General features: G+C 43.4%; 2 long non-coding RNA genes across 2 annotated transcripts in view; one reads left to right on the forward strand and one right to left on the reverse strand.

Annotated features, from left to right (window-relative positions):
* Gm35688 overlaps positions 1-8,428 on the reverse strand; it is a 114,347-nt gene extending 105,919 nt beyond the window's left edge. The window contains exon 1 of the long non-coding RNA XR_880914.1: positions 8,291-8,428. This is a non-coding gene — a long non-coding RNA (predicted gene, 35688). The remainder of the gene's footprint in view (positions 1-8,290) is intronic.
* Positions 8,429-12,150: 3,722 nt separating this feature from the next.
* Positions 12,151-14,231, forward strand: Gm35881. The gene is made up of 3 exons (XR_389806.1): positions 12,151-12,238; positions 13,924-14,023; positions 14,117-14,231. It is a non-coding gene; the product is annotated as a predicted gene, 35881 (long non-coding RNA).
* Positions 14,232-14,804: the final 573 nt, after the last annotated feature.

Consider the following 14,804-nt stretch of genomic DNA (forward strand, 5'->3'; position numbering starts at 1 on the left):
TCTGCAAATAGTGAAATTTTGACTTCTTCCTTTCCAATTTGTATCCCCTTGAGCTTTTTTGTTGTCTAATTGCTCTGGCTAGGACTTCAAGTACTGTATTGAATCCGTAGGGAGAAAGTATTGTATTGAATTGGTAGGGAGAAAGCCTTGTCTAGTCCCTGATTTTAATGGGATTGCTTCAAGTTTCTCTCCATTTACTTTGATGTTGGCTACTAGTTTGCTGTAGATTGCTTTTATTATGTTTAGGTATAGGCCTTGAATTCCTGATCTTTCCAAGACTTTTATCATGAAGGGGTGTTGAATTTTGTCAAATGCTTTCTCAGCATGTAATGAGATGATCACGTGGTTTTGTCTTTTTGAGTTTGTTTATAGTGGATTACATTGATGAATTTCTGTATATTAAACCATCTTTGCATCCCTGGAACGAAGTCCACTTGGTCATGATGGATGATTGTTTTGACTTGTTCTTGGATTTGGTTAGCAAGAATTATATTGAGTATTTTTGCATAGATATGCATACGGGAAATTGGTCTGAAGTTCTATATCTTTGTTGGGTCTTTGTGTGGTTTAGGTATCAGAATAATTGTGGCATCATAGAATGAGTTGGGTGGAGTACCTTCTGTTTCTATTTTGTGGAATAGTTTGAGAAGAACTGGAATTAGGTCTTCTTTGAAGGTCTGATAAAACTCTGCACTAAACCCATCTGGTACTGGGCTTTTTTTGGTGGGAGACTATTGATGACTGCTTCTATTTCTTTACAGTATATGGGACTGTTTAGATCGTTAATCTGATCCTGATTTAACTTTGGTACCTGGTATCTGTCTAGAAACTTGTCCATTTTATCCACGTTTTCCAGTTTTGTTGAGTATAGCCTTTTGTAGAAGGATCTGATGGTGTTTTGGATTTCCTCACCATCTGTTGTTATGTCTCCCTTTTCATTTCTGATTTTGTTAATTAGGATGCTGTCCCTGTGTGCTCTAGTGAGTCTGGATAAGGGTTTATCTATCTTGTTGATTTTCTCAAAGAACCATCTCCTGGTGTGGTTGATTCTTTGAATAGTTCTTTTTGTTTCCACTTGGTTGATTTCAGCCCTAAGTTTGATTATTTTCTGCCTTCTACTCCTCTTAGGTGTATTTGCTTCCTTTAGTTCTAGAGCTTCTAGGTGTGCTGTCAGGCTGCTAGTGTATGCTCTCTCCAGTTTCTTTTTGGAGGCATTCAGGGCTATGAGTTTTCCTCTTAAGACTGCCTACTTTGTGTCCTTTAAGTTTGGGTATGTTGTGGCTTCATTTTCATTAAACTCTAAAGTCTTTAATTTCTTTCTTTATATCTTCCTTGACCAAGGTATCATTGAGTAGAGTGTTGTTCAGTTTCCATGTGAATGTTGGCTTTCTATTATTTATGTTGTCATTAAAGATCAGCCTTAGTCCATGGTTATCTGATAGGATGCATGGGACAATTTCAATATTTTTGTATCTGTTGAGGTCTGTTTTGTGACCAATTATATGATCAGTTTTGGAGAAGGTACCATGAGGTGCTGAGAAGAAGATATATCTTTTTGTTTTAAGATAAAGTGTTCTGTAAATATCTGTTAAATCCACTTGTTTCATAACTTCTGTTATTTTCACTGTGTCTCTGTTTAGTTTCTGTTTCCACGATCTGTCCATTGATGAGACTGGGGTGTTGAAGTCTCCCACTACTATTGTGTGAGGTGCAATGTGTGCTTGGAGCTTTACTAAAGTTTCTTTAATGAATGTGGCTCCCATTACATTTGGAGCATAGATATTCAGAATTGAGAGTTCATCTTGGAAGAGTTTACCTTTGATGAGTATGAAGTGCCCATTCTTTTGTTTTTTGATAACTTTGGGCTGGAAGTTGATTTTACTCAATATTAGAATGGCTACTCCAGCTTGTTTCTTCAGACTGTTTGCTTGGAAAATTGTTTTCCAGCCTTTCACTCTGAGGTAGTGTCTGTCTTTTTCCCTGAGATGGATTTCCTGTAAGCAGCAATATGTTGGGTCCTGTTTGTGTAGCCAGTCTGTTAGTCTATGTCTTTTTATTGTCTTTTTATTGAGTCCATTCATATTAAGAGATATTAAGGAAAAGTAATTGTTTCTTGTGGCTTTCCTTCTTTCTTTCTTTCTTTCTTTCTTTCTTTCTTTCTTTCTTTCTATTGGTTTGTTGAAGGATTACTTACTTGCTTTTTCTAGGGCATAGTTTCTGTCCCTGTATTCGTGTTTTTCTGTTATTGTCCTTTGAAGGGCTGGATTCATGGAAAGATATTGTGTGAATTTGGTTTTGTCGTGGAATACTTTGGTTTCTCCATCTATGGTTATTGAGAGTTTTGCTGGGTAGAGGAACCTGGGCTGGTATTTGTGTTCTCTTAGTGTCTGTATAGTGTCCAGGATCTTCTGGCTTTCATAGTCTCTGGTAAGAAGTCTGGTATAATTCTAATAGGCCTGCTTTTATATGTTACTTGATCTTTTTCCCTTACTGTTTTTAATATTCTATCTTTATTTAGTGCATTTGTTGTTCTGATTATTATGTGTCTGGAGGAATTTCTTTTCTGGTCCAGTCTATTTGGAGTTCTGTATGCTTCATGTATGTTCTTGGGCATCTCTTTCTTTAGGTTAGGCAAGTTTTCCTCTATAATTTTGTTGAAGATATTTGCTGGCCCTTTAAGTTGAAAATCTTCATTTTCATTCACTCCTATTATCTGTAGGTTTAGTCTTCTCATTGTGTCCTGGATTTCCTGGATGTTTTGAGGATCTTTTTGCATTTTGCATTTTCTTTGATTGCTGTGCCCATGTTTCCTATGGAATCTTCTGCACCTTAGATTCTCTCTTCCCTCTTTTGTATTTTGTCACTGATGCTGGCATCAATGGTTCCTGATTTCTTTCCTAGGGTTTCTATCTCCAGAGTTGTCTCCCTTTGGGTTTTCTTTATTGTTTCTACTTCCATTTTTAGATCCTGGATGGTTTTGTTCAATTCCATCACCTGTTTGGTAGTGTTTTCCTGTAACTCTCTAAGGGATTTTTGTGTTTCTTCTTTAAAGACTTCTAGCTGTTTACCTGTGTTTTCCTCTATTTCCTTCTTAAAGTCCTCCATCTTCATCATAAGAAGTGACTTTAGATTCATGTCTTGCTTTTCTGGTGTGATGGTGTATCCAGGACTCGGTATGGTGGGATAGTTTGCTTCTGATGATGCCAAGTAACCTTGGTTTCTGTTGCTTCTGTTATTACGCTTGCCTCCTGCCATCTGATTATCTCAAGTGCTTGCTGCCCTCAATATATCTGATTGCAGCCTGTCCTTCCTATAATCCTAGTTGATTCAGGACTCCTCAGAGTCCAGCTTTCTCTGTGATCCTTTGATTGTGGACTCCTGTGAACCTGAGATTCTGGGTGTGTCAGAGTTCTTGGCAGTCAAGCTCCTCTGAGACCCTGAAATATTTGTGTGATCCAGCTCCTGTTATCCTGGGATCCTGTTATCCTAAGATCCTGGGCATGTTTCAGTGCCTAGAAGTGGTGTCTCCTTTGAGGACCGTGGAGCTGTCTGCTCTGTTCAAAACCAAGGTAAACCAGAACTGACCAAAAGGTACCTGAGCCCCTGGTCAGGAAGGGCTCCAGTGTCCTTGTTCCTGCTGTCACAGGCCCGTCACAATTGGATTGGAACTGATGTTGTGTTCTGCTCACCAGTTATCCTAAGATCGCATGGAGAGTCATCTAGGGACCATGGGGGTGTCTGCTGACTCTGAGCCCAAGGTGTGTCGTTGTTGGCGCTGACCAGAAGGGACTTGTGCCCCTGGTCAGGCCAGTTTTCTGCTTCCTTAATGCTGTCTCAGGTCCTGCGCAATTGGATTGGAACTGATGTTGTGTTCTGCTCACCAGTGAACCTAAGATTGTGTGGAGAGTCTTCGAGGGACCATGGGGGTGTCCGCTGATTCCGCACCCAATGTGACCCAGTGCTGGTGCTGACCGGAAGGGACTTGTGCCTCCTCACAATTATTAAATTGGAAAATAAACATAAACACATGTGTTGAATTTCAACATTCATTTATAGACCAAGATAATACTCTAAACCTGAAAGAGACAATCACTTTCTTCAGAGCACCTACCATCCTAGAAGGAGAAAGACAGAGGGTCTGTGTCCTTGAAAATACTACAGGTTGTGTCCTGTCACTTAAAGAGGAAGGAAAGGTCTAATTGTGGGGATGCTGGCGATTTCTATAAAGTCGGTGCATTTTAACTGAGCCATAAAAGTCTAATAGTCTGACTAACAGTTCAAGGATCAGATGGAAAAGGGTTGAACAAAGCCTTTCTGTAAGAGGGCAGTGATCCATGCAAAGACCATAAATGTAGGGAACTGGAGTAAGGTAAGGGAAAGAGTTTGGGGAGGTTTAGAAAACGTGGTTTTATTGGAGGATGTATGTTACTGGGGACAAGTTGTGAGAGCTTTAGCCTGATCCTACATTTAGTTATCTATCTATCTATCTATCTATCTATCTATCTATCTATCTATCATCTAATCTATTTAACCTATCTTTCTTCTTCATTCTTGCAGTTAAATATATGATCACCATGATTAACTCTTACCTGTTTTCAACTATAGCCTAGATAAACACTTCCATAATTTGCTTTTTGTTATGGTGTTTTATCACAGCAACAGAGTCCAGACCCACTGTGTCTGAATGCCTTTTCGTTTTAATCATACATAATTAACTGGTTAAGCAACCATTTACAGCTCAATACAAACTTAACCTTCAAGATAAGAAGAAAGTAACATTTCAGAGAAAACACCAACTAAAGATGAATGACTATAGATGAGCCTAGTGGTGCATACCTGGAGGTGGAGGAAGGAGGATCAGGAAGCCAATATGTTGTATACATAATAAAATAAATGCATCTAATTAAAACTATGTAATCAAAAAAAAATCATCCTTGTCACCTTCTTTCAAAGATGAATAAAAGAGGTTAGGTCAAGACTGCTGTGATTTTTGTGTATCCCCAAAGTTCACATGCTGGAAACTGGATCCCCAAAGCAGCAGTTTAGACTGTAGGCTGTACAATGAGGCCGTCATGGATCACTCATGCCCTGCTGCTGGAGGGGTTATTATGAAATAGTTTTGACCTGCTTCTCTCATCCTCTCATGCCTTCATTAGAGGAGAGCCTAGGGAGAAGGCCCTGGCCAGATACAGAGCATCACTGAGCCAGAGACACACACAACAGTCAGTATCAGTCACCCTATTATTCTCTGGAGATGTGTCACCATGGTATACAGGCTGCAGTTCTTTTGATTAATCATTATGTCAAGGACAGCTGGGAATTATCCTTCCATGAGTGTATCACACAGCCACCGTTCTGTACTGGGTGGTGATACCCCCTTCCCTCAATCATCAAGTCCTCAGAGCAGCCTACAACATGTATGTCAGTACCCTTCCTCATAGACAAGGAGTCCAGAAATCAAGGCAGATGTTCTGTTTATTCCAGGACACAAAACTAGTAAGTAATGAAGACTACTACTGCCTTATGAACCAAAAGTATGTTGTTGAAATGAAGGAAAATTCTGAGTCTTAATCCTTTTAGCTCTGCCCTTTCTTCATCAGATTTTGTTGGGTTTCCCTAGGTCAGCCTTTATGGTTTAGGCACAATGCACATATTGCTCAGACCTAGTTGTTGTCTTCAAGAGAAATCCAAGTTGGCATCCCATAAGATGCTGTCTGCCTAGTTTGTCTTGTTTTTCTGTGGGAAGGTTTTGCTGGCAAGACCCAGAAAGAGGATGAAGTCATGTCCCTGTTGCCACAATCCCCACATTCAGCCTTCAGCACCTTGGTTCTCACAGGTAGAAATCGTGGAGATAAGACTAGAAAGTTCTTCCATCAAGATTGCTGTAAACACCAGCACATCTGGTTATGAGAGTTCCTTACCCCTCACTCTTCTTTCCCTACAGGAGCCCAGGCCTCTAATTCACCTTGCCATGGAAAGGCATGAGCATGCTGAAAAGGAACCCATTGCGAGCTCATCTCTGACCAGCTGTGTAGCCACTTTCTCAAAACTGACACATTCCTTTTTCTAGGCACCAGAGCAGCTCAGACAACTGACAAGGCTCAGGAAATACAGAAACTTACAAGACTCACAAGACACCCCTCCCCCCACCTACCCCCAGGAACAAGAAGTAGCAGTTGCTGGGGAGGAGACCAGAGCAGACCTGCAAGTTGTGAGAAAACGCTACAAATGCTGTTTTTCTGACTGGTCACCCAAGTTGAGATGGGCTTTTAGTCACACCGTCCCAGCATGTAACCCCAATAAACTCTATATTTCACCAGCCAAATAGGTGAGATTATTTCTGTGGTCTGCTGTCATTTCCTTCTCTGGGGCTAATAGCTCATGAAATATATAAGAAAAAACAAACAGCACAAGGTAAGAGTGCACCTCACCCTGTTCCCTGTTGTACACAGCTCTAGCCTGGCCCCTAGGGTTGCAGTGTGATCCCAGAGGCTTCTCTTCCAACATGGGCCTTGAGGCCCCAATGCTGAAGGTCTCCCAGCCTTATTTCCCTACATTGTGCCAAAGCTAAAATCATGTTTTCTGCCTCAGAGCTAAAAATAATTGGCGAGGCTTAAAGTGGTTCTGCCCCAGTTTATTTAAGGCGTAATCTCAAATATCCCTTTGTCCTAATTATGAGATGTCTCCGAAGGCAGAACTCAGGGAGACTCTGACAGCAGTGTGACATTTTATTTTTGATCTTAATTCAACTATCAGATATTTACAAGTCCCTGCTGAGCGCCCTCCACTGGCCAAGTGCCTTTGATTTCACTGTATGGTGGAAATTCAAGGGGAATGGATGGAAGAAGGACAAATAAGAATCGGAAAGTTACATACCAAAAATTAAAGATAATATGTTGATAGACTGGATGTTGTTCAATACCGGTCACCATTGCTCTGACCCTGAACTAGGCACTTGTGGGGCTCCTTCCTTCTGTGTCTGAGTGGGGCTCCTGGGCCTCGGTACTGTTCTTCACAAGCCTGCTGTAACACTTGACTTTCTTACCACAAAATCAAGATCATGGAAATCTATTTTTAAAGTTATGAATAAATAAACACTTATAAAAAGGCTTAGGAAGACAATTAGTTTCAAGGTGCTTGACTGAGCTATAAATTGAGCCAGATGTAAGCCTTGGGCCTCTGCGTAAGATGCCTACACTAGGCCAGTCTGCATGATTGTAACAAAATGCCTGACAAGGGCTATTATATGAAGAAAAGGGGTTTATCAACTCAAGTTCTGACCCAAGATGGAGAGGCTACTTCTAGCGGTGACCTTGTTGGCAGAGACCCAGCTATGGTGAATGTCACATGGCAAGAGTCATGGGCTATGTCTTCCTCTTCTTAGAAAGCTACCCGGATTTTAATAGGAAGCTCTCCCCATAACCTTACCTAATGGCTCCTAAGGGCCCCAGCACTATACCTGACAGTGAAATTAAATTCCCTTAATACCTCATGATGGAAATTAAATTCAACATAGAACCTTTAGAGGATCCTTCAAAAACCAGTGTGGAACAGAGGATTGTGCACCTGGAGCACCAGCCTGAGTTAGGCTCCCCAGGGTCCCACACTGCTTTTTATTTGCTAGTGTGTGTGTGTGTGTGTGTGTACAGATAGAGGTCAGAGGTTAACCTCAGGAGCTGTCTAGAGGTGCTATCTATCTTGTATTTTTGAACAGAGTCTCTTTGCTACTGGCCAGAGACCCCCAAAATCCTCTTGCCTCTTATCTCCTCAGCGCTGGGATTCCTCAGCGCTGGGATTATCAGTGTGTTCTGTGTTCCCACTGTGCGCACAAGCCTGCTCCACATTGAACCTACAGATTCTTGCTTTCTTGGCAAGCACTTTACCAAATGAACTATCTCTTCAGCCCCAGAATGATCTCTTTCTGAGAGACTGAAACAGTAAAACATTAGAAAACAAAACCAAAAATTTTTCCCTTTCAGGTCCACTCCAAACTAACATGAGAGTCAAACTTTGAAAAGTAGCTGCTCTAGGCCATGGCCAAGCAGCAGATGAATGTGTCACTGGCTCCACTAGGGAGAAAGCCCCATCCTGGGGGCTGAGGTAGGCTTGTGGGCCAGTAAATTTTATAACAATTCATTTTTTCTGTGTCAAGGATGTTTTATAAGGTCCTCAGAGTGCTCTGTGGGGAGGAGTTCTAAGCAGTGGCATGCCAGTCAGCAAGAATTCATCACTTCTATAAATCACAAAACACAAACAAGAACATTACTTAAATGAGAAGTACTTTACTTACAGTTATTTTCCTTCATCTTATTAGATTTAAGCTTTGTTCAGGAATCAGGAAGTGAACATGAGCCTGTTGTTCTAAGGTCAAGTAGACTGTGATCAACAGCAGGTTCCATGTCTGTGTTATGGAGCTGAGTTTCCTAGGTGACAAAGAAAGAGAGGAGGGGGGAGGGAGAAAGGGAGGGAGGGAGGGAGGGAAGGAAGGAAGGAAGGAAGGAAGGAAGGAAGGAAGGAAGGAAGGAAGGAAGGAAGGAAGGAAGGAAGAGCTGTGTCCCACTGTATCAATGTGCTCTGTAATGGGTGGCAGCACATTTCCACTTCTGTCTTAGGGAGATTCATTGATGTTAACTCAGGAAACGCAGCACATCTGAGATATATAAATTCAGATGCTGCATTGAAAGTCCTAAAATAGAACACTTTAAAATATGCACAATGACTTCTAGAAGTTAGTAGAAATTTCTGAAATAACTTTAAAAATAAGGTACTACAATTCCCAAAACAAAGCACCTTAATCTACAAGCTGGAATCATAGCTGAGAGCCAGAAGAGTGGTCTAGGATAAAAACACACGTAAGGAAATAACGTTCTTAGAGATGTGAAGTGTGCCTTGGCAGAGCCTGTAGCAAGGCCTGCAACCTCTTGAATGAATGGCAAGGCAAGCTAGTGAGATGCCTTCAGACACCTTGAGAAGATCACAGTTCTGTCCTGTGCCTACTAAATTCAGTACTGAGCTTGGAAATTGTGCAAAACGGTGCAACTTTCTTGTTAATGGCTTGTAAATGTCTGTTGATAACTTATAAGAAGAACAGTGTTCAACAGGGTATACTGGTCATTTTGGGGGGGGGGTGAAAGATTCTTTAAAAGAGTTCCACAATATTTTTAGTGCCATATGCAGCCGGAGGCCTTTCTGGACTTCCTAAGGAAAGCACAGCTGGAAGTGTGGAAAAGAGCTCCCGGGTTTCAGCAGTAGGTGGCTGTGCACAGCTCCTGCACATCTGGGGAAGCTTCTGCCATGCTGTGCTCTGTGTGTCTGTGTGTGTGTGTGTGTGTGTGTGTGTGTGTGTGCTTGTGGAGGTCAGAGGTCAGTGAGGGCTCTCTTCCTCCAATTGCTCTGTACTTTCCTTTTTGAGACAGGCTCTTTCATTGAACCTGAGCTTTCTGTCTGTCTGGTGGCCACAGGAATCCTTCTGTCTCCATTTCCCCAGCACTGGTTACAAGTACATCGCCTATGCTGCTGTGCCTGGTTTACTGCTGTGGCTTTTGATGGTTTAACATGAGATCTGGGAGACTGAACCCAGGTCCTTATGCTTGCCTGGCAAACACAAGCTGAACCATCTTTCCAGCCCCATAAGCTACTCACAGAGAGACTTTTTATGGCTTTGTTGGGACATAGTAGGCATGTGGCCAGTAGTATCTATATAAAAGGAAAGATTCTCATGTAAATACTTACACTGAGTTTCCTGGTGGGAACAGGAGCCCTGTGTGAGGATTTCTGTCCCCAAGAGATGACCCTGGTGGTGGTGATGGCTCCTGTTCCTGACCTTTGCAGTCAGCAGTGGCCTACCCCACTACCTAGATTGCTAGCCCAGAGCCCCTCTAGGTCTACCCCAGTGAACATACAGGCATGTGGCACACTCCTTTCCTGATTGGCCATTCACTCATGAGGTCACAGCACACTCCTTTCCTGATTGGCCATTCACTCATGAGGTCACAGGCTATTTTGAGAGGAGAGGTGACCATGCTAGGTCCTCAGTACACAACTCTCCGTGTAGAAGAATAGGTAAGGTGGACAAGGAGAAGACTTAGATAGCACAACACAGAAACCCCAAATACCTTCTAGTCATGCTGGGGAGAAGCCACCCCTTCCCCTTATGCATATTCTTCTTAAGAAAGAAAAGGGAGTGGAATGGAGAGGGATTGAGAGCAAGTAAATACAACACCAACACTTTGCTGATCGAAATGTCTGTCTAAGAACTCTAGGGTCACTTGACTGTGTGATCTTAGTGGTGACAGTTAATTATTAAAGAAGTTAGGTACCCTCCCCACAGACTCTTGGTGAAGTGCTCCCATTTGCCTCTACTCAAGGAAGGAAGAGGGAGAAAGAGGACAGGGAAATAGGAGGGAAGGGAAAAAGGAAGGAAGGAATGTAGGGAGGGCAGGAGGGAGGGAGGGAGAGAAGAAGGGAGGGAGGGAGGGAAGAAGGGAGGGAGGGAGGGAGGGGACAGAGGAACAAAGGGACAGAGGATATGAAGTAGGAATAGAAACAAGACAGAGTAAGAAAAGGGGGATGAAAAAAAGAAGAAGTATGAAGAGAAAAGGTAAGAACAGAAGGAGGAAGGAGGAAAGGAGGAAAGGAGGAAAGGAGGAAGGAGGAAGGAGGAAGGAGGAAGGAGGAAGGAGGAAGGAGGAAGGAGGAAGGAGGAAGGAGGAAGGAGGAAGGAGGAAGGAGGAAGGAGCTGCCTGCTCACTAGAAGGAAAGTAGGTGGTATTTTTAACAACTGGTGCCTATTTCCTTCCTACCTAATTGTTTTACTTTTGAATCCCTGTGAGATTCCAGGGATTCATTCCCATTCATTGCATGCAGAGATTAGTGCTGCCACTTACAAGCATGTCCAGCTCTTCCTTCCAACAGCTGGTCTAGCTTCTGGCTCTACCAATGAGTCTAGAGAACGGACTGGCAGTGCAGAGCTCACCTCAAAGACACTGTATGCACTGTGGTCACATAGGCCAGATATCAGTGCCACTCCATGGACACACCTCAGTATCATGCCTAGATCCAGTTCACCTGCCACAGGCTCTGACAGACCCATTCCCAGGCTCATCTTGGTGTGTACCCCTCACTGTCCCCAACATCACTGCCATTCTAACAGCTCCCATTAGGATGGAACAGCAGGAAGAGCTGTGACACCCCAGCCATTTTCAATGACATCAAAGCATCTAAGACCATCACCATGCCTACTTACAGTAGCTCTCCAAAATCCCCTAAATCAATACCCAGTCCCTTCCTAACCTCTCTGATTGCATCCATAGCTGCCCAGCACGATGACCCTGCCATCCTGCCTTCCTCCCATCCAGTGTGCTCACACCCAGACTTACACACTACCCACAATGCTCTTCACATCACTTCATCCTTCTCCTAAAAAAGTTACACAGTGAGGCCTCTCTGAGGTCTGGAGGTGCCCTGCTTACCCTCCACAGGGCATTGCTGCAAAACCTGAGGTGTAATGTAGGATGGTTCGCCTCTTGTTTCTCTCACGACAAGGACAAGCTCCTGACTCTTGTCCTCTAGTCCTAGTGTGGCTCCACCATCTGCTAAGTAGATGGATCAGTAAGATACGATTCAAACCATATAAACTTCTACACACACAAGACCCAGGAGGTGAGTTCCTTCAGAAGTCTGAGCACTTCTCAACCCATGCTGGGAAGACAGGATCAGGGCTTCCCACAGACAACATTGGCCAGAACACACTCCAAGCAGCAGGACCACTGCAGAGCACAGCCAGGCAGCTACAGATGCACAGGAGTGAGCTGTTGTACCCCTGATGGTTTTAACAGAAGCTATGACCTACCGACCTAACAGAGAAGGAGCTGGAGACCCAAATACCAATTCCCTCCTCAGCCTTGTGGTCACTTGCCCGAGCTCAAGTCTTACCATAAGCAAGGGCCAAAGGTGGAAACTAAAAGAGCACAACCAACACACCATCATAGGGACTGGATGGCAATGGAAGAGACCCACTTTCAAGACAGAGGAGATCTGCTTTTTGGGGGGGGGGGGGTCGGGAGGCTGGAGTAAATGGCTTGCTCTCTATAGAGGATTAGATACTAGATTCAGATAAGCAGCTAGAGCTCATGTGTCCCACAAAGGGATCCTGGATGCTGGGTCTCATAGCAACTCCTAGGGCCTTTCACCCTGTTGATTGACAAGCCATCCCTGGATGACGCAGAGTTCAGTTCCAGTGAGTATGACTAACTACTTCTCCTTACTTATTACCTCTTAGGATATAAAAAATGGAACTAGAGGCATCAAGAGCATTCCATGCCCGCCCCTTAGGAAACATTTGACTTCCAGACCACCACGTGGCATTCACCATAGTACAGCAAGGAGCTATTTAGCAGAACCAACACAACACCAGCCTCCACCTGCTTCCCTGCTCCACCTCCTTCAGTGCATTAAGACATTTTAGAGTTTGCTTGCAAGTTCCAACCTTAAAATCCTGATCATTTATTTATGCCCTTTTTGTCTAAGAAGTTAAATCCCCAAAGCATCTCAATTTAGATCAAAAGCAATTTACCAAACTTCACCTGGCACACCTGTACCTTATGACTTGTTAATTACCTGCTTAGCATTTCTAGAGCTGTGAGACAGATATGCAGCCCCATTGGCTGCAGGGAGAAACCTCTGATACTAGCCTCCTGTGCCAGAGTGTTCCAGAACGCCTGAGGTGTTCGCAGGCAAAGCTGCTCCACCACTACTAAGCCACATGCATTTCTCCAAATTGCTCTTCTTTTCCCGACACTGGGCAAACAAGCGCATAAGTGTAATGAAGTTGCTGACATGTTCCCTGGCTACCTGGTGAAATTATATAATGGTGCTAATATATCTTATCAACAGTGTTCCGCCATGCATGGGATCAGCAAGCCTGACACCCACTTACTCCCCAGCAACTGGGGTTGACAATTTGGCATTGGGATATTAGGAATGACAATAATTACTTGCTTTTACAATTGCTTCACATGAAAGAGATCATTAACATACACACTTGAAAAGATGACCTCATTTCTGAGATGCTCTGCATGTCTGTTTTTCCTGGTGCTACTGAGTTGGCAAAGGGTAGTTTTGATCACCCAGCAAGAGAGAAAACATGGAGTCAGTTACAACAACATGGTGCACTGGAAGGTTCTGTCCTTTTCATTTTCTGGTTTTCTTTTCTTTTCTTTTTTAATCCCCTTTATTATCCTTTGAAGGGCTGGATTCATGGAAAGATATTGTGTAAATTTGGTTTTGTCATGGAATATCTTGGTTTCTCCCTGTATGGTAATTGAGAGTTTTTGTGGGTATAGTAGCCTAGGCTGGCATTTGTGTTCTCTTAGTGTCTGTATAACATCTGTCCAGGATCTTCTGGCTTTCATAGTCTCTGGTGAGAAGTCACGTACACAATGAAAATTTCTCATCAAGGTCTCAGGGGCTTAACCACTTGGACATCAGGCTTGAGTCCAATTGTCTGCTGCTGACAAGAAACCAACCAAATCAGGCAATGCTCCCAAAGACATGTGACACATCTCTCCCCAATAGGATGTCAGAGGTACCTTAAGCATGGAGCTGAATGTTTGAGTAAGTCATTCAAGAGAGTCAGGATCCCAGACTCCTGCTCTCTGCCTATCAGAGAGCCACTCTGTATTCATTACCTATGGCTACTAGATCAAATGGCACCAAACTCAGAGACTAGGAGCAATAAAATTGCATGCTTTCCTAACCTTCATGATGGAGAGCAGAGGGTAAGGTGACCCAAGGAAGAATCAACTCCATACTTGCCTCCCCTTTCTGGTAACTTCCAACAAGACTTGGTGTTCTCTGGCTACAGATGCCCCTGCCCCCAACCCCATCACGTCACAGAATTCTTTTAATCTGTTGATATTACAGGATTACTGTTCATCCAGGATCCTGCCTTAAGAGCCTATGTGATCTCAACTACAAAGAACCTTCTCCTAGTACTGTTCCAGCTCACAGAAGGTACATTGAGGTAGGAACTCCACTCATCCCAACACACATGATCTGAGAAGTAAACTTTAAGGCAGGGGAATCCCTCTATTTCTACCTCCTTCATGTCTTTCAGTGAGCCTCACATAACCATGAGCTCTTTGGCAGCATCAACAACAAGTTCGAACCTGTTCAAGTTTGTCAAAAGAAGAAGCAATGAGTTTAATTGTTATAAAACAAGCACATTTGGGAGCCTAAAGTGTAAGTGGACATCAAATTCCTTTTACAGCAAGCAAACCCTTCTTGGAATAGTCTCTGGTTAGACCATTCCATTTTCCTTGATACTGGAATGCTATAAGTTTGTATGGGATATAAGAGAGAATTAAACCAGAAAATTACTATCTTTCAGTCTTTCATCCTGCAAACTGAGTGGCCAGCACTGAGAATGGAGAGGGGAAGCAGGGGCCTGTTCTCCAAGACCTCACAGCTCAGCTGGTGACCAGAGAAATGCTCAAGTCCCATCACTCCCAGACACCAGGCAATGACTAACCTTCACGTTTGAAAGTATGAGTAGGAGGCAGCACCCCAGTGTAAGGACCCAGCTATCAGAAGCAGCAGTCTGTGGTAAGCAAGCATGGAAGAAAACCCAAAGCAAAAGCTATAAAAACATACAGTCCTGGGAACTTGCAGACACACATTGCAGCAGAAAATAGACATTGAGGCTGAGAGTGGCGATGGAGGCTGCTTTGGAACCTCCTCAGAGGTCACCCTGAGCTCTTGTCTGTACACGAGAGCTATCAGAAAGCTATCAATGTCAGCTCTCT

Source organism: Mus musculus, chromosome 5 (assembly GCF_000001635.26).
Source record: "Mus musculus strain C57BL/6J chromosome 5, GRCm38.p6 C57BL/6J".
In the NCBI taxonomy this organism is placed as follows: domain Eukaryota; kingdom Metazoa; phylum Chordata; class Mammalia; order Rodentia; family Muridae; genus Mus; species Mus musculus.